This window comes from Columba livia, chromosome 17 (genome assembly GCF_036013475.1).
Source record: "Columba livia isolate bColLiv1 breed racing homer chromosome 17, bColLiv1.pat.W.v2, whole genome shotgun sequence".
Classification (NCBI taxonomy): domain Eukaryota; kingdom Metazoa; phylum Chordata; class Aves; order Columbiformes; family Columbidae; genus Columba; species Columba livia.
Window position 1 is genome coordinate 10,806,517 of NC_088618.1, and position 19,309 is coordinate 10,825,825.

General features: G+C 42.4%; 1 protein-coding gene and 1 long non-coding RNA gene across 11 annotated transcripts in view; one reads left to right on the forward strand and one right to left on the reverse strand.

Annotated features, from left to right (window-relative positions):
* Positions 1 to 986, reverse strand: LOC110357220 (uncharacterized). The gene is made up of 2 exons (XR_002410753.2): positions 414 to 986; positions 1 to 179 (listed from the first exon to the last, which is right to left on the reverse strand). It is a non-coding gene; the product is annotated as an uncharacterized LOC110357220 (long non-coding RNA).
* A 99-nt stretch (positions 987 to 1,085) lies between these two features.
* Positions 1,086 to 19,309, forward strand: part of TAOK3 (TAO kinase 3) — an 83,327-nt gene continuing 65,103 nt past the window's right edge. For 3 of the 10 annotated variants that reach the window (XM_065033813.1, XM_065033809.1, XM_065033816.1), the window contains exons 1-2: positions 1,086 to 1,257; positions 2,044 to 2,106. The gene's annotated coding sequence lies outside the window, so the exon portion shown is untranslated. Of the gene's footprint in view, positions 1,258 to 2,043; positions 2,107 to 3,481; positions 3,519 to 10,469; positions 10,549 to 19,309 lie in introns of those variants that run through there. The other 7 variants (XM_065033815.1, XM_065033818.1, XM_065033817.1 and 4 more) reach the window with 5 other exon arrangements.

The following is a 19,309-nucleotide window of genomic DNA, read 5'->3' on the forward strand; positions in this document are numbered from 1 at the left end:
TTATAAACAGAGATCATGGTGGTTCATTTATTGCATGAATAAGATGACTGCAGCAAGAAAACCTGTAATACAGAACCACGGCCTTTGAAGAACAGAACAAACACCAACACCCTGAGCCTGGAACACATTACTTTCGAGCCTCTGTACCTTTAGTTTCAAAGGGCCACATGCTGATGGTCCTAGAAGAAAGTCCAGGAGGAAAACAACTGTCAGAAATTAGCAGAACGAGGCTGCAGGAGGCAGAAGATAAATCTCTGCTCCTTCAGCTCTGTTTGGCAAAACAATACTCAAAAACTCTCAAAGGATAAGCCACTGTGGGGCTCTACAATTACAAAGGAAGGAGTATTTGTCTCTAAATTCAGGGGCTGTAGGGAACCACAAAGCATTACAAGAACAGCATTATATCACCTTACCCTTTCTGCTCTGAGCTCTTCTTAATCCAGACCTCCCAACCACCGCTAAAACTCCTTTTTCTCCTTCGAGGCCTCTCCTCGTTCAGGCACACCCCTGTTAACTTGGAATTTTATTTCTTTCTGTTACTAGGAATCTCTAACTCCTGGCACAGGCCACACAGCCGCTGTCAAGGCTCCCCCAGTGCTGACAGCGGGTATTTGAAGATTCAGAACTGCCTTTTGACCAGACGCCGACCCGGCCCTCACACCCCCGAGCCCGCTCTGGGCCCCGACATCCCTTCCTCGCACCCCCGAGCCCGCTCTGGGCCCCGACATCCCTTCCTCGCACCCCCGAGCCCGCTCTGGGCCCCGACATCCCTTCCTCACACCCCCGAGCCCGCTCTGGGCCCAGACATCCCTTCCTCACACCCCCGAGCCCGCTCTGGGCCCACCCCCGGCGCTGAGGGCCCCACACGGGGTTCGGGGGCGATCCCGCCCCCGGTACCGGCACCACCGCCCCGGAACCTCCGCTCCCGGCGGCGCCGCCGCGCAGGCGGCCCAATCGAGCGCCGATGCTTCAGGGGAGCGCGATCGATGAGGCGATCTCCCTCTGCCTGGGTAGCCGAGCGCCGATGCTTGTTCCCTTCCTCCTTCCCCTCCCTCCCGCCCCGCGGCGGACAGGCCGTGGAGCCGATCGCCGAGCGGCCGCGCGATTGGCCGCGCCTGGCGGGGGCAGCCGCACCTCGGGCGGCGGCGGGGCCGTGGCAGGAAGCGGCGGGGACGGGGACGGCCCGGCGGACACTCTCCCTCCCTCTCTCCCTCCCGGGCGCCGCGGACGTGTCCCGCTGCCGCCGGCCGGCACCAGGTGAGCGGCGGGAGCCGCGGCGCTGAGGGGACGCGCGGGGAGGCGGCTGAGGGGGCGCGCGCGGCGGCTTCGCCCCTGACAGGCGCGTCCCGCCAGGGTCGGCAACGCGTTTGGGGCTAAAAAGAGCACTTTCTGGCTGCCCCGGCGGCGCGGGGTGCTCGGTGCCGGGCGAATGGGGGGCCCTCATGGTGAAGCTTCCCCAGGGCTGAGTCCGCGGCGGGGCCCGCCCGGAGCTGCCTTGGGGCTGTGGGTACGGGGGTCCCGGGGGTGTGCGAGCCCCCCGGCCGCTCCCCCCGTCCTGCGGCGGCTCTGGGGCTGGGGGTGTGGGAGGTGGGGGGTAGAGGAGAGACACGAGCAGCTCCCCAGCAGCTCATGGTGGTTTTTTCTGAGCTCCCCGGGATGCAGCTCCCGTGTGTGGGGGCTGTGCCGAGTTCGCTGAGGGAAGTTGGAGCGCCAGGACTGCAGCCCCGGCGGCTTCCAGAGGGGAGAAGCCTCGGCGGGTTGGCGGTGTGAGGAGAGGAGGGGAAGCGACCGCGTTTCCTTCACCTGCAGGCGAGGGACACCGTCCCAGCTGGATAAATGGCGTTTGTCCATAAAGATCACCCCTCAGACTGGTTTGTGAGCGAGTCATTTGAAAGCATTAGTGTTGGCCTAGTGAAATTCGAGGGAAAAGGGGAGCTTGGTTGCTGTCAGCTTTCTTTAAAGTGAATTGGAAGTAATTGCGTAGGTCTGGTTTGAGCAGATGTATCTGTCCTTTTAATGACATCAAGAAATGATTTACTGTAGGTGCTGAATGTCATCTAGCAGTGCTGATATTTGCGTGGGAAGGAGAAAAAAGGAGGACAGTAGGCAAGTACTAAGCCCTTAGAATTTCGTTTTATATGCATCTCTTCATGTTTGGTTTTTTTTTGTGTTGGTTTGTGGTGTGGTTGTGTGGTGGTTTTTGTGTGTGTGTTGTGTGTTGTTTTTTGAATTAATTCTATAACTGTGATACCTCTAGAATTCAGTAGCCCCTGAGTTGCCCTGGTAGCATCCAGGTTTTCCCTGATCATTTATGCAGCCTGGGCAGAACTGAGCGGCTCAGTGCTGGAATTGCTGTCCACATACAGGGTGTTCTCCTCGGAGTTGTGCTCCAGCAGCTGAACGCTGATCTCGTAGGTGTGTGGAGCACTCGGGCTCAGCGCACAGTCAAGTGGCAGCTACTGTGTTTGTTTAAAAAGCGCAAAACAGGTGGTGCTGGTGTGGCCTCCCTGCTGTGCAGGACTTAGCCAGGCTGCAGAAGACCTGCGCTCAGTTCTACTTTGTCCAAGAGGATTTCAAATCACGTTGCCCACCTTAGCGGGCCAGTGATGTAAATAAGAAGATGAAAACACTTCAGGGTTATGGATTGGTGGGGGATGTTCCCCATCTCTGTGGCAGCTGTTCCGCGGGACACAATGTAATTAAGAGTTAACACGGTAAGTACCCAGGAGGGGTGTGATGCTGTTGACCACAGTTTATGTTGCTCATGTTTGGGTGAGGATAAGTGGGCTCCAATCTGTTCTCCAAGGTCTGCTTACATATTTTTAACAAATGTTTAGAATGCTACAATGCTATTTTGCTAGTGGTCAGTACGTGTGTTGGCATTTGTACACAGATAGTGGACTGTTTGTGGAGAGAAATAACACCCCATGCTTGTTCCTCTCAGCTAGCTAATTCTGAGTTCTCAGGGGGCAATGTAACAATATAGGGAGTGTTGTAAATACCTGTTCACAAACTATTTTAACATCAAAATTAATACAAATATCTGACAACTTAATTATTTTACATGTTGACAGCGAGGCTGCAAACCGTTTATATCTGCATTAATGTATTTTTCTTTCAGGTTTTGTCAAATCAAGATTTCGTATTTATCTAATAACTCATAACTCATATCACTTCCTGTAGAATCTGATTTGAGGAAGACTTGAACTCGCTTATTTCTGTCTTCCCTTTCCAATATAAGGTTTTTCAGATTGCAAACTAATTCCTCTGTATATGTATTACTTAGAGTGATTCTCTGTATGTACTTCTACTTCGTTCCATTCATTATCACTTAAGAAGGATCCTTGCAAGTCAAAACTTTTAAAGAGGAGATATTTCTACTTATGCGCACTCTAAATATGAATCCTGTATCAACTGGCTTTTGCTGCTAAGTTTATTTTACATGTTGTGTTGCAGGATGCAGAGGCTTTTCAAGAGAACTGGGCACTGTCCCTTCTGACTTACCAGCTGTCTTGCCTGTAAGAGCAAACCCAGTTTGTACATATCTGGTGTGCAGTTTGCTGGGCTGAGACGCGCTGTTCTAGACCCCCGGTGCCTGGGCAGCAGAGGGGTAGTATTGCTGGTGAAATTTGTTCCCTGGGCAGCAGAGGGGTAGTAGTGTCAGAGAAGTTTGCTGCACAAAGGGTGGGGTGAGTGAGTTTGGACCAGAAACACAGAGTAGTTGTTTTCTCTGTTTACAGATTTATTTATTTTTGTTCCAGGTTGTTCTGCAGCCTGGTGAAATGCTGCAAGAGTCAGGTTATGGGAAATGGCAGGGGAGGAGGTGTTCATGAAACGCTTTAAATTTTATGTATTTGTTGATTTTACTGGGTGGGGGTGGAGGGAAACAAAACACAACAAACCAAAAACTTAGTGTCTAAGCTTAATGTTTTTCAATAGAAAGCAGCTCATTTTAAGACAGTTCAGATTCTTTTAACAGAACCTTTGTATGGTTTAGTCACAGCATTTACAGCAAGCTAAGTTTGAATAAGAGTGCAACGTTTGTGTCAATGATTTTCAAGAAGTAGAGTTTTATAAAATCATATTTCAGCACATGCTCAGCTTTTTTTAATAGATGTGCTTTTACACAACAGGACAAAAAATCAAAGTAGTAAACCCAAATTAGTGTTTTATGCATATTATTTTTCAAACTACTTCCTTATTTGGAGGCCATTGATTAAACCAGAATGATTTGATTGCCTTTGGCTTAGTGCTGTGTAATAAACATTATGCAATTGCATTGCGTCTGCTTGTTCATTAGTTCTTCCAAGGGTAGCTCAGTGAGTTTTCCTGGCACTGTCTTGTTATCAGTCTCTGATATCTATATGGTATGTTTGTTTTACTTCATTGAGTGAAACGTATTTTAGAAGGTATTAATCTGATAAATCCAGGGTTCCTTGGCTATTTTAGGTAAAAAGAAGGAAATCTCTATTCTATTCTTACACAGGTAGCACATGTTCTGACTTCTCATTGTGATCTGCTGGCTGTATGACAGCACACAAAGCGTGATCGTGTAGCGCGCTCCACTTAAAATCATCATCGGTATTGCACACCAGGAACTGTAATGTATGTGAACCTCAGTTCCTAATTAATGAGGAGGAAAGTTGAAATAGAAATTAAAGTAAATTAATGGGGTGGGGTCATCCATCTCCTGAGCTACTGAAGGATGTCGGAAATGCGAGTGCCCTCCTAGTTATTTGTGATACTGTGGCAGCTTCTGTTGAATCTTTATGAAGCGCCACTTCACAGCATTAAGGAGCAATGCTTCTAATGTGACACGTTTTCCTTATTCTGTAGAATTATACCATGGGTATTTAATTTTTAATTCCTGTTGGAAATGTGAAAAATGTTTCTAAAGGTGAATAGATTTTGCTCTCAGATTGAAGAAACCTGGACTACTGCTTTTTAAGAAGTTCAAGTGAATTCAAAGAAATTCTTGAAATCAGGTTTTCTAGGTGGCTCAAGTAAGCTTGTTCTTATTGAGGGATGGCAATTAATGTGTTTGACTTGAGCATTTTGGAAGTGTTCTTGTTTAGATACTTGTGTGTGTGTTGTCTTACTGGACTTTCCTTTTGTGTAATAAATTGTTAGTTTAATTTGTAAGGGCAGGGAAATTTCAAATTTAATATAGGGAGCTTACAAAACAAGTTTGTCTGAGTTGTTAATGAAGTAAGCACTTATTCCCTTAAACAGGTAATAGCTTGATGTTGATGTAATTACTATTTTTTCCCCACCCTGAATATTAAGTCAAAATGGACTCTAGTTTATTTTGAATTTAATGAAACCGATAGTTATATGGGAACGCGCAGTTGCATGCCTTCCTACTTAGCTACAAAAAACTTTCAAATAAGGACATTCTCACAGTTTATTTGGCATATTAATGTCAGTTTTTCTGAATATTAGTATAATTGGGCATGGTTGGATCATGGGGGTTAATTGGGCAAAGCTAGAGAACGTAGCTCCTTCAGGTGACCTAATCCCCATCAGGTTGCCTTTGAAGTTTTGGACTAGTGAATTTCCCCCCATTTGCACCCCTTTTTGTTGTCCCTGTTAATGACGATGCCGTGTTATCTGAGAGACAAAGTAATTCCTCAAGAGAAGGGCACATGGTGGTGATCTTGGTGTGTCTTGTTTTCGGGCCTTCATGACTTTGCTTTAATAGAAGCATTTGTGCTGAAGGTTGCCCTGTCTTTGGGAAGAGAAGGAAAACGTTTGTACCTCATCAAAGAAACTGTCACTTGAAGCGTGGAGATGTTAACCCCGAAGTGCTGGATAAACTTGTGTCTAGGGAGCTATACACTGAATTTCCCTGTAGCCCAAAATGCAAACGTGGCTTTGTTTTGGTTATTTTCTCACAAACTACTCTGCAGAATTGCTGTGATGCAGAATGTGGCAGGTGCCATGTTCCAGAGTAACTGCTTTTCAGCACTGGGAGGAATTAATCTTGTATGTCATCTATGTATTTTCACGCACGTTAAACAGCTTAGGATGAAAGGTGTTATGACTACCAGATATTATCATCATTTTATGAGCAGGATGTCTTTATTAGATTGGAATTGATGAATGTGTGCCAAATTTTGTGCATAATGAGTCTGCTTCTGGAGAGATGCAAATAGTGTGCTCACTTACTACATTAAAACTCTTTTCTTCCTTAATTTTTAATAATTGAACTGCTGTTCTAGTGCACAGAATCTGGCATAAAACTGAGCAGATTTATTTAGGGTTGCCCTTGAACGTTGTGAGTGTTTAAGCCAGACTTACAAGAATATAGTCACTGATGATTCATGTTGAGATGATGTTTTTCTTCCTTGTAATGGAACATATGGGAGTACGTAGCATATGGTACCACTGAAAATTGTTAAATGCAGAGCACTGATTTATTACACAGCAAAAAGAGTTTGGAATTTTAGTCTAACACTGAACAGAAAGCTTTGTAAACAGCTCTGGCTGCTGGTTTGCATTGGATGCAATATTGTGGTGTAGTGGTAAATTGTCATATAATTCTTTTAAATGGAAACAGCACTTTTCCAAAAGTTGTATATGTGAATAGATGAACTCACTGGATGTTTCATTAAAGGAGAGGGGATTGTTAGTGGGTTGTGTTTTGTTTTTTTTTTAAACTGTCTGAAACAGCTTTTGAATGTATTGCCTTACCAGCTCTGCCTCTCAGCCATCCTGAATGATGCTTATTTTGTTACGGTTCGGTCTCACTCTATGGGATGACAGCTTAAAAACTAAAATCCTTTCTGTCTTATATGGGAAGTAGAGTATTAAGCACGTGTAAATATGCAGTTTTATTTCAGTCTTACTAGCCAAAACATCTTTTTTCTGTGTTTTGTTTTGTTTTGTCTTCACATGACTTTTGGAAGGGTTTTTTTTGGTGAGGCGGGTGGAAGAAGAAAATGTACACCTTTGTCCTTCCAGCGCACAAAGGAAAGTGAGCTAAAGTGCAGTTACAGAGAACACAAATTCCAGCCGTCTCTTTCCTTGTGCCCTCCTGCCTTTCTTATCTCTTCGTCTTTTAGATGATCATAATCTCTTCAGAGCAGGCATCGCTTCTGCTGTGGCTTTGTGGGCCTTACTGCAGTGTCACTGAAGCTCACAGGTGCTGGAATAATATAGATAATAAATAGTTGGTCATAAGAATACGTTGATTAAGCTTTTTCAAAAATGTTTTAAGCAATAAGAAGGAACCTTCATTTAAGCCTTAGAATGGTGTTTGCATTTGTTGCTCATGAAAAAATTGACTTTAATTTATTTCTAAATGTTAAAGTACTGGTTTAAAAATACTTTATGCCAAATTTAGTACTGCTTTTGTTAGGGCAAACATACCAAATATCTGTAAGAGGGACTATATGTACTCTCTCAAATTTGTAGTTTTTTTACACAAAAATCAGATGAGTCTTATTTACTTGTTGGTTTTCGACAATCTGCCTTTCAGTTCTGGGTTTCTTATGTGTTTCTTTCTCCTTCTTTTCACTGGTTCAGGTAAAGTTTAAGTCTGCTGTATCCTTAGGGGGGATAAAAAAAAGATTTGACATCGTTAAAAACTGATGTTATTTAATACAGGAAGTCGTATCTATCGTTGAGGGAATTAACTAATGACCTCTTGTTACCATCGCCTTCAGGATCTTAGATCCTCCCTTCGCTTGCCTCATTCTTAGTCATAGATTGGAAAAGGAAAACAGGCTTTTTCCCCCCCCCCCAACTCTTAAGCAGTTTCTCAACTTCAGATGAACTGATCGTTGACCTAAACCACGTGAATAAACTGAAGGCAAGAAAATACTCCCTTTCCACTTGCAGATTGTACAATTGTTGTTAAAACTTACATGTCAATTAACTCTAGTTCTAAAGATTTAACCTGTACGTAGAATATTTTAGAAAAATAGTTAGCCTCAAATTAATTTTAATTTGACTTTTTTAATCTTAATTTTGGTTGTGGTTTCAGTTTTAACTTTGAGCTTCTTTCAAAAGAGGGGGGGAAAACGTTTCTTATCTGGAAAATATGCGAGTGGCAGAGCAGATAAGATAATTGAGACCTAAATGTGAGCTGGGATGGAAACAGTCTATGTTAAGAGTCAGGTCTCATCCGCTTTGCCACAGTCAGGCGGTGCTTTAATGCATACTAATGCACTGAGTTTTGTGGTCCTGGGGAGAATACAGGGCTTTTTGACTCTACTGCTGCTTTTGCATCAAGAAATGTGAGGCTTTAGCTGAAGTAGTAGAGGCTCCTGTTTTCATAGTCAGGAGTTTTATGTTCGTTTGGGAAGCAGACAGCCAAAACCAGGCGGATTTTATGGCTTTCCTACCTGTGACCACATTTTGCTCCTGAACTGAGGAACAGAAATGAAAAATGCTCTGGCTTGTTGTTCCACTCAGGCAGTTGTTTTTCAAAATTGCTTGTGTACGTTTCTGCGTGGTGTTTTTTCTCTGTGGAGAATCCCCACAGAAGATAACAACCTTTCCATTTTCAGCTCTTCCCGTGGAGGAAAAGCTTCTGCTACGGTTGTAAAGCTTGTGTTCAGCACTTGGTGATGGCCCGGGTGGGCAGGAGGTGGTCATGCACATATCTAAAACCAGAATAAATGAGTAATTACCAGAATTATTTTTTTGCTACACAGAGTCTTATTTTTACTTTAACTCTGCTTTTGCAATTTTTAACTTTGTATTTTAAGGTCTTCTTACCAGAAAGTAGGTAATTTCAAATGAAATTAGACTCTTAGAGAAGCAGCCATTAGAGGCTTTTTTTGTTACAAAATCAGTTTGGGGCTTAGTGTTTTGCTGCAGGAAATGTAGTCCAGGATTTAGACCTGCTGCAGGTGTTGGAAGCTGTAAAGCGGAAAAGGACCTTGTTGTTTGTGTGTTCACCATACGAACATGACATAAATCAAAATATACCTAACTTAACCATTTGAGAGCTGCAGAAATTGTAGTTAAATGTGTTGTACGCAATAGTAGCATTTCAAACCCTACAGGCTGACCAAATAGTCACTTGAACAAGTGCTCCATATTCGGGTGGGTTGGGGATTTTCTTTATGTATTTCTTTTGAGCAGTCTTCCCATTTCTTGATATTCTGAGCCTGAAGTAGCCAGAGGTGGGCACATGAGGTTGTGATGTGATCTGTGACGTGGTTTGTGTTGGATCCAGGCTCCGTGGACACCCGGAGAGGCAGGGGGGACAAGCACTGGGCTCTGATGACATGCAAGCTGTGACTGGAGCCCCAGGCTACCAGTGCAGCCCTGCTGGTGTTTAAGGTCAACTCCTTGCAAATATTTTAGGAAGGCTTATATTCAAATGCTATTTATAAGACCAGACTAATTTCTTTCTTCATAATGATGGCCTTTTGGCTGATGGCAGGGCTGGAATCTGGAAGGGCTGGATTCTGTATGCCACTAGTCAGCGGTGGATCCACAGGGAAGTAGTTTGAGCTTTCTGCCTTGGCTTTTTTATCTGTATTTAAATGATAGAAAAAAAGAAAGGTTGACTAACACCTGCCTCAGAAGGTGATGAGAGCACAGTTAGTAGCCCCATGCTGTGAGATCTTTGGAAAACACTACAGGAATGTTCCAAAGGCTTATTATGGTTAAGGCCCTCGCACTGAGAGAACTGGTTAAGCCTGGGTTATTGTTAGACCATTCATTAAGGAGTCTTAATAACTGCAGCTGTGGTAGCAGCCGTCTCTGGTTTCCCCACCAGTTACCCTGGGCAGATACCGACTGGTACAACACCAGGGAGCTGCAGTGGGCTGGAGCAGAACTGGAGCGTACGCGTTAATGTTCAAGTCCGCCTTGAGCGCTTCGTTTCTATTTCACGGCTGGTTTTGCATGCAGGTCATGCCGTAGCCTAAGTGGATTTTGGCAGTTTAGCATGGCGATGATTACTTATGCTGCCACTAAGGAGCCCTTAGCACCTTCTTGCCAAAAGAAATCATACATATTCAGCTGAATTTTGCATGTGTATCTGCCTAACTTTTATACATTTTTACTTTGTAAATTGAAAAAAAAACCTTAAAACCTCTCATGATCTTCCAGCTCAGGTTGTCTTTTGACAACCTGTGAATCTTCTGTGTGAATCCTCATGTTGTGGCTTTAAAAAAAAATTTTGATAGTATGTTTATAAGATACCTGTCAGAATTTTGTCCCTTCTGGTTAGCTTTATCGTAAGCAACAATGCAAGAAAAGGAGAAAACCCATTTTGGGAATGACTAGCTATTGGATGTTTTTCCAAAACTAAATCTTGTCAGTCATTAGCAATGGTGTTTTATTAAGCTTTAATAACTTGGTTAAAATTCAGCAGTGCCACATTCAGGTACTTGAAAATCAAGATACAGCTTGGACAGCTGAGGTCTAAATCCAGACATTTTTGTCTTTGCAGCTTCATCTCTTCATTATTACATACATAAGCTGTTTCCTATGTCTTGACAGATTTGAAATGTATTGACTGAGAGAAGAAAAACCATAACAACAACAACAAACTCAGATTCCTATTGAAGCATCGGGCTGGATGAGGTGGGGATCACAGGTTTGGGCCCATGAAATTGATGGTGAATTTTAAATCATGAGTCTGTAAATCAACATGAATGTTAAGCTGATGTTACTGTTAAGTTAAAACCAGCTCTTGCTCTAACCTCTCTTTTCCCCCACTGAGTGGGAGAAAACACAAACCTTTGTGCTACCAGGACACTGATCCAGCTGCAGAATAACCATGTGCAGGAAAGTCAGTGTTCTGGGGGTAGGAACAGGCAATGGGCAATGAGGATGGGGCTGAAAAACTCCCCCCTAGGGTGGTATGGGCAGTGCTGCTAAATTATACTGTGAGTTATTAAAAAAAAAAATACACTGAACAAAAAAAACCAACCCACACCACTGTTGAGTTTAAGGTAATGAGTAAATAATCAAGTTTCACTTTCTGTTTCCTGTGCACTAACTGGGTTTGGAGGCATTTGCCTTGTCTTGGGCTGCAAACTGCAGAGGAAGCCTTGAACCAGAACTAACACGCCCCCCTTTTTATTTTACCTTTTTTTCTTAAGCGCTTTTTTAGGAAACCCAAATTCAGTGCTTTATATTACCTGCACCTGCTTTATTTTTTTTGTTGTTTTTTTGTTTGCATATCTAATATAAACAAGGAAGGTCTTTTCTGAAAGGTTGACATATTTAGTGTGTTAGTCATTCAGTGTATTATAGCCTCCATAGAAAACTATCCCCACTTTAAGCAGCAGGGGAGAACCCCCAGCAGAATGCTTTTCTGGTAGGCACTGAGAATATTGCCTGGAAGGTGATGACACATAAGCAAGTAGGTACTACCAAATGCAAAGTTTTACTTCCTACTTCAGGTATACAATGACTTTTTAAAATGTCAGATCCTGGCACCTTACAACAGGAATCATGTGAAGGTGAACAGTTATTTCTGAAGTCTGTGTGTTCTTGAAGTCCGCAAAGTACTTCCAGTGCATAACCAAGAGCCTGAAATTAGAAAAGGAAGCACCTATACATATTAATTTTCTTCAAAGAGACTGTTTCATTGAAACAGAAATGAGGAAAGTTTGTTTGTTTGCTTTTTGCTTTAGGAAGGTGTTTAGTTTAGGTAAGCAGTGCAGCACAACAGAAATCTTCCCGAGCATTGCTGAGGACACACGGCTTCCAAAGCTACCCAGGGAATTTGTGGTGAATGTGTAAAGACCCAAACATCTCAGCTGCAGAACATTTGGCTCTGGTGATGGGGCCAAGGAGCAGCTGCTGTCAGTGGAGTTGTGGGTAAGAGTCTCAAGGGTGCACAGAGAGGAAGTCAAAGAACTTTTGTATCTGTGATCTCTATCTTCCTAATTGCCTTAATCAGAAAGGACAGCTTGATCCGTGTCACCATTCATAAATCAAGAACTCTTGCGAAGTTCAGCTGAACGCCAAGTGTCTGGATGAAAATCCCTGTGTGTCCTGTGCTGTCGTATTCCTGTGGCTCAAGAGCTGGGTGGGACATTAAGTTGTATGTGTGAGGAGTCATTGCTTTCATCTTGGGCGTCTGGCAGAAGGAACTTCCTAGTGCTGACTGCTAGCGTTGCAGAACCACAAAGGTTTGCTACTACTGTTAGTAGAAGGGGGATGTAGGCTAGAATCTGATTTAAGAATACTGTAGCAAAGCTCAGACTGAGTGAAACAGATGGCTGTCCTTCCAGGTACTGCAGGTCTGTCCTGGTTGGGGCAAGCAACTAGGAGTGGTGGTGGTTGGTTTGTTTTGTTTTTTAAAAATCAGGGTATTTAAAACCAAATATTTGCACTCGGGTGGGTAACTGGTGGCCAGGGAGCTGCATTGATGTGCAATAGGGAATATTTTTGGTTACTGTTTGGGTGTGTGGCACAGCCCGCAGTGCACAACAGGTTCTGTTCACTCTGAGGTGGGTTAGGAGGAGGTGTATGACCTGGAGCCATCTCCTGCTCTGAGTGGGGTTTTAATTGGCCTTTTTAGTGTCAAAGTACCAGTAAAGCACAACATATTTTGAATAACTGGCATGTGATTTATTCTGTCTTCTCATGGGCAGAACTGAATACAATGTAGAGTGGCTTGTGTGTGAATTTGTGTGTGCTGCCTCTTTGGAGAGGGCAGCTCAGCGAAGAACGTGTTGCCTTTTTACTGGAAGTGTGCGAAGATTTTTGGAGGGGTTTTGCTGCTTTAGTATATTACTCTGTTGTCTAGCACCACCTTTGGAATGGGACAGCTGCACAACTGACTTTTATATTATCCTACGTTTCTTTTGTTTTTTTCTCCCTCACTCCCTATTGCTATCCTCTGTTATGTATAAAAAATGAAGATAAAATACACCTAAAATGTTAAGTTCTCCTTAAAAGGCTGCATGTTCAGAGGGGCTTGATCCCTGTATTGACATAGCAGCAAGATAAACGAACATGCTCTACAGTGAGATTTAAAAAAAAAAGACATCAGGGTGGAGTGAGCAAACCTCAGAAATGAAAATTGTTTTTCTATTTTATGGCCAGTCGAAACGTTTTGGAATTAAGATCAAAATTGAAGTCGACTAAATTTATTTATTTATTTAACCACTTGCGCTAAGAGCTTATTTGATGTAATTACTGGGGCGCGACTTTAAATCCTGAGCAGGACTTTGTGGCTTTTAAGCGTCAAGTTCAGCTTGTGATGTTGCAATGAAGAAGGAAGTGAGCCTGTGTGTGCTTGGGGAGGGGGGGAAGAAAGCACTTCTGCCTGGCCGCAGAAGGTGGGAATTGCAGCTGGCCGGTTATTTTTAGCTTCTAACTATCTCATTGTGAATATGCATTTATTTTTTCTTTTAAATCAGAATGTTTGGTAAATTAAGCTGTCAGGTTTTATTTTGAAGATTTTTTTTCATACCAAAGCACACCAAACATAGATTACTTCTTCACCCCAATTTTATTCTTTAAACCTTTAAGTGTTTGTAAACCTCCAGAGCTGCAGGACTGGGTGTGATGCATTTCACAATTATCTCTGGCTGCTGTTGATTTTGCAATTGTGCATCCTTAGCTAAGAAAATAAGTATATTAGGGGTTGGAAGTAAAGGTGAGACCTTATAGATCAGCTTCAGTAGCTGGTGAAGCACAAAAGCTTAATTAAAAGAAAAAAGTAGAAATAGTGGATCTGATTTTGCAAAAACATGCAACAATGTGATCAGAAGGACTTTTCATGGGTAGGAGGGAGAAGCAGAAGATGCCATCAGTTTCCATCAGTGTGTTTTCCAGTCATTTGCTCTAGTAGTGATTCATTTTTGTTCGGTTGTTCATCCTCGTCTGAAGAGGGACATATAGAATGTTTCCATTTTAAGCTCTTCAGCATCATGGATGAATAAACTTACCCTCCTATGTTGATTTTTGCCCCAGTGGGTGAGTTTTCCTTCCTGGGATCAGTTGGTTTTGCTTCATGGGCCTAAAATATCCACCCTCTGAAAGCTCTTGATGCGCTATCAGAACATATTCTAACCATTTTGCTTCAGGGTTGCTGATCTTAAAATGCACTGTTAAAAATAACAAGTTTTCTGAATGCATACAGCTATGTTTTCCTGGCTTTCTGCCTCATCCCCCCATACTAGATGCCACTAAAGGCCACCAAAACTCAGCAATAAGTCAAGCACGTAGCCATGTGCGTTTGCTGCAGCATTAATAGTGTTTATTCCAGGATTTCTTAAAGAAAATTAAGGAAGATTTTTTTCAGAACAGCCAGGAAACAGCATTTGGAGTTTAAGTGTTGTCCATATCCACTGACCTGTCACAACAGCTCTTAAAACCAGCAATGATCAGAAGAGCTGAAAAGCTCTTGCTTTTTCCCTGCTATAGTTTCGGGAATGAAAGAGCAGAGATGAATATCACTCATGGTAACCTTTAATAAACAGCGTGGCGCTGACATGACAGTGAAGTGCTGCTGTATTGGGGTACCAGGGCATCTGGTTTCTGTCCTCGTTTACTCTCATACAGTGTGTTTTGAAATGATTCTCATACTGCTTTAAACTGTCTCATGCTGACTCAGTTGGGCTGTGAAAATCGGAAAACTTCTAATCTAGAGCAAGGTTTCCTCTGTCAGCAGAATGGGTGTATCCTAGATATAATTTTTTCTTCTATTACCACAACATCCCTTTTCATGTTATCTTGAAGGATCTGCTGCTCTCGCTGTCTTTCACACAGAATCACAGCCTGGCTGGGGTTGCAGGGACCTCTGTAGATCCCCCAGTCCAACCCCTGCTAACGCAGGGTCACAGAGCAGATCACACAGGTGGGTCCAGGTGGGTTTGAATGTCTCAGAGAAGGAGACTCCACACCCGCTCTGGGCAGCCTGGGCCAGGCTCTGGCACCTCAAAGGAAAGAAGTTTCTCCTCATATTCAGATGGAACCTCTCGTGTTTCAGTCCCATGTTTTTTCTTTCCCCAAAGACCAGTTTATTCACCAAGCTCGTGTTAGGCTAAGTCTACCTTTGCAAATATGGTTGTGATAGCTCTTTCACATTTCCAGCTTAAGAAGCCGCATTGGAATCTTCTGTGTCTGATATTAAGTAAGAAAGACTTGATGGCAAATGCTTTCAATTACTGGTTGCATAAACCAACTCTGGAAGGAAGGTACAGGGCCAAGAGGCAGAAGTATATGTAACAGTAGCTAAATTCCTTGTAGCTCTTCCAGAATCTTTATATAGTAATCTGGGCATATTCCACTGTTTTCAGAAGCAGCTTTAAAATTTTATCCTCCCTGCTAAATTACATGCCAAGTGATGCATTTACTGAATTGAATCAAGAAACCTCTGGTGGTTCAAATGAAAATCTTGAACCCGTATGTAAGGCTGCCAAATTTATCTGTTGAAGCGTGTGACTTAGGGCAGGTAGTTAAGAAGCTTTGCCGTGTGTTGGGACTAACATAAACCCATATCCCAAACTTCAGAAACTTCCAAGGACAAATGCACACCAGAAAACAAACAAAAATTTGCTGTGGAATATGTTTGAATAGCTTATGAGCATTAGAACATTTGCTGACCTGTAATTAATTTTAATTATGATGTATTTTGATTGGCTGTCAAAAATGTGCTTCAGATGAATTCAACACACTTCTCTCTTTGTGCTGATCATCTTGTTCCTTGTCCTTAAAGTGCTTGTGCTCTGTCCGTCCCTGTTTTGGAAGACAGTAGAGCCTTTTGAAGGACACTTTGGTTTCTCTGTAGCCTTTAAAATCTACCAGGTTTGTTTAGCATTTGTTTTGGGTTACCCTTTGAGATTTACAGGGTGTTTTGTGTTTGTTTTGACTGTTAATTTATCTCACTTTCTCAGTAAGTCCAGTCTCTTCTGGCGGTGGGTGATAGAATGGGAGGATTCAGATGTTCTCGGAGCCTGCGTTTGGGCTGCTGCACTTCAGCATGCACACCTGGATTCTTTTTCTCTTGGATGCAATGATAGAAATGAAATAAATGGTTAAATGTCTTAATCATTCAGACCTGAAATGGCCTTGCTGCTTGTACTTCCCTTAGTGCTTCCAGGGTATTGGCCCATCTTTGATGACAAAATACTTCATAGGTCTGCTCTTGCGTAGTGGCGGAGCTTCCTCTGCTTAGCTTATGTATTAAATTTTGAGCTTGATACTGACATTTCAGTAACAGGTTTGGAAACCATTTTACATTCTGTTGATATAAATGTCACTGATTGTATTTACAGTATAGTGGTCATTTAATAAATATGCACATGGCAGGTTGTGGGATGATTGTCTGCTGTGTGATTCTTAACATGCCATGGAAATGGTTCTGTCTTGCTGAGTAACACTCAGATAGCAGTAACGCACGTGAAATATTTTTTAAAACACTATTTTAAAATGTCAGTACTCTAATTCAGCTGTGGATGGTGCAGTGCTGAAGGTTGCTGGCCTTTATATTGAAGGATTCATGCTGGTGTACTTTCAGGGTGGTGTGTGTTGCTTTTTTTAAAGAAGCATTTGGAAGCTGTACGTGTTCTGCATGTAGGGTAGCTGAATCATATTCTGTGGAAAAGGCCTGTCTAAATGTACTTATTGATTCAATGCCAGCACAGGTAAAATCTTGGGATCCTCCCTTCATCCAGACTGATGAATACAGAGCTGCAGCATAAGATTCATGATGGCTGTTAGTGTAATTTAGCCTAGACTTAGGGGTGCACAATGCCGGATTGAAAATTGTAGTGCTGAGCTCTTTCTGCATCCTGCAAGGGCCCCATGTGGATCGCAGTATCACAGTACTGCTGTGCTTTGTGAGCACTCCGCTGAAAATTAAATTGGGGCAACCAGATCACTGCATGGATTCTGCAGATGTTCTCCAGGTGGAAGTTCTGGCAATGACTGACATCGTGTCCCCAGCGGTCCTTATGGTTTGGAGACACTCCCGAGTTGTAAACCTCCTGAATTCTGGAAAATCCGTTTGTGAGTGCGGGCAGCAGCAGCGGTGTGCTGTTCTCCATCAAACGGTTGTTACTTAGAAGCCGCAGTTTTATTCTTTATAGAGAGGGAAATAAGGCTGTGTGTTGTAAGTATACTTTTTGTAATATACGTGGGTGTGCTTACATTATACACACTTCTTGCACTGATACAAACTCTTATGCATAGGGTTGTCACTTTACTAGCACAGTGAAACATGACAAATGTGTGATGGACATTTTGCTGAGCAGGTTTCCTGGAACCTGTGAGCTTTTCTTCAGACTCCCAGAGATCTCTTTGACAAATCTGGTTTGTTTTGTTTTCAGTTTCAATAGTGCTTCCTCTAGCCTAGCATAACTTAGAATGCATCAGGGCAGATTTTTGCCATTGTATGCATAGGCCTCCCCATCTAATGCATTTTCCTGTTGCTGCAGGGAATTTGGATTTGTGTTTTTTTGGACAGCAGAAAGGACTGGGATTTGAATGGATTTACTTATGTAGAAGTTTTGTTTATAATGTTCAGATTTTGTATCTTCATCTCATCTATGTGGCACTGATTGCAGCTTGAAACAAGATACTGGATATATTAATGGGACTGTATTGACATCTTTTTATTCTGCTCTGGGATTGAGTGAATGCTGCTTGGCAATTAAAAGCCACATGACATCTGAAAAGAGAAGAAATGCTGATATGATTAATATTCTCCTTTGGAACTAAAACCAGCTATGGATTGCTGCAGTGCAGGTCTGTGCCTTATTTTGTTGCTACCAACTATAGTGATCTGATCTTTGTCCTTTCTGACACAGTACTACCAACTTATTACAATAGCATTAAAGACCATTCAGATATAGTGCCACATTTAGCTAGGCTGTGTAGAAATATATACTTAAGTTCATGCTTGGATAAATTAATATTTAGTATAAATATTGCAGATAATTGAGGTAAGAGTTCCCATTTTACGGGAATGTTTTAAAGAGTTAATGACTGGTCTGTGGTTGTACAGAGAGCCTGTACGAGTCTGAGAACTAATTTGCAGTACGACCAAACTCCCTCTTATAGACTATTACTGGGATAGCAAATAGTTCTTTGTACTCAAATACTAGGGCTTGTAACTCTCTTTGCAGTGACTATCATGGTGAAAAATAGTGAATCTTATTCTGTGTCAGTGGCCTTATGTACGCAAGTGTCCTTACAAGTGGTTCAGCCTAGTGGGAGATAGGATGTTGCTGGTTTGTGGTGGATTTAAGTTCAGTCCATTGATAGATGAGGACGTAACTTTCAGGTATTCAAAAGTGAGGTGGAATTTCTCTTTTGTCCTACTGGATTTTTATCAAGAGTCCCGGTAATTCAAGAAGGCCTTCTTGTACTCTCTGAAGGTGAGACTACTGCTGTTCAGTAATTCTAGGAGCCTGAGGGCTTATCTGGAAGTGTTATTAGTTTGCTACCTGCACACAAATGTTTGAGCTCCCGTTATCAGATTAGAATCCAAAACCAAAAATGTATCATAACTTGAAGGACACAACCAATGCTCCAAGACTGTATGAATCTTCACAGAAATCCTGTATCCTCCCAGTTTCTTTGCAGCTGTATTGACCATGGAGTAAAAATGTTGAAATGGGTCAAAAGTGTATGAAATAACTTTGTAAAACTTTGGCTTGTGTCTTGAATTTGTGCCTAGCAAAAGACTTGTCTCCTCATTACCTGCTAAAGTAAAAATCAATTCTGTCTTGTCAATGTAGTTGCGTTCCTTCATTAGAAGGCCATCTGGTAATTTGACCTGACTTCTAAAATCCATATGGTTCCTACTGACCAAGCTCAAACCTAGAACCCAGGTAAATTTTCCTCCTTCAAAATATCCTCAAATTCATTCAGTTTAAATTAGTTTCTCTTTCTGCCAGTCTCTTCTGTTCTTAATGTATCTTGACAAAATTGATATTGCATTCAAATTCAATTGGGGAATGTTTTCCTCAAATAATTTTTCTAATTGTAATCTGATATTTGAAATCTGCAGTCGGTATGTCAAATATAAAGTGCATTTATTGATAGCAGTTATATCTTCTCATTCGTGTGGGTGCACACATAGCCAGATCGCTGCTTCAGTCACTGGCTGCCTTACTGGTTCCTAGAAAATATAGGGGAATTTCCTACTGTGACTCATCTTAGAAGTAGCAGATGCTACATGCTCTCAAACTGTTTATGGTACTTTCTAGAATCTCAAGAAATATAATTCAGCATTCCGGACTCAAAAATATATTGGATGACCCTAACGATTGCACACTGCTACTGTTTCTCTCTTTCTAATGAGGACGCTTAAGCGAAATTATAAAGGGTGTTTTCTTCCATTTCTGATCTTTAACAGTACTCTGAAAATGTGTTT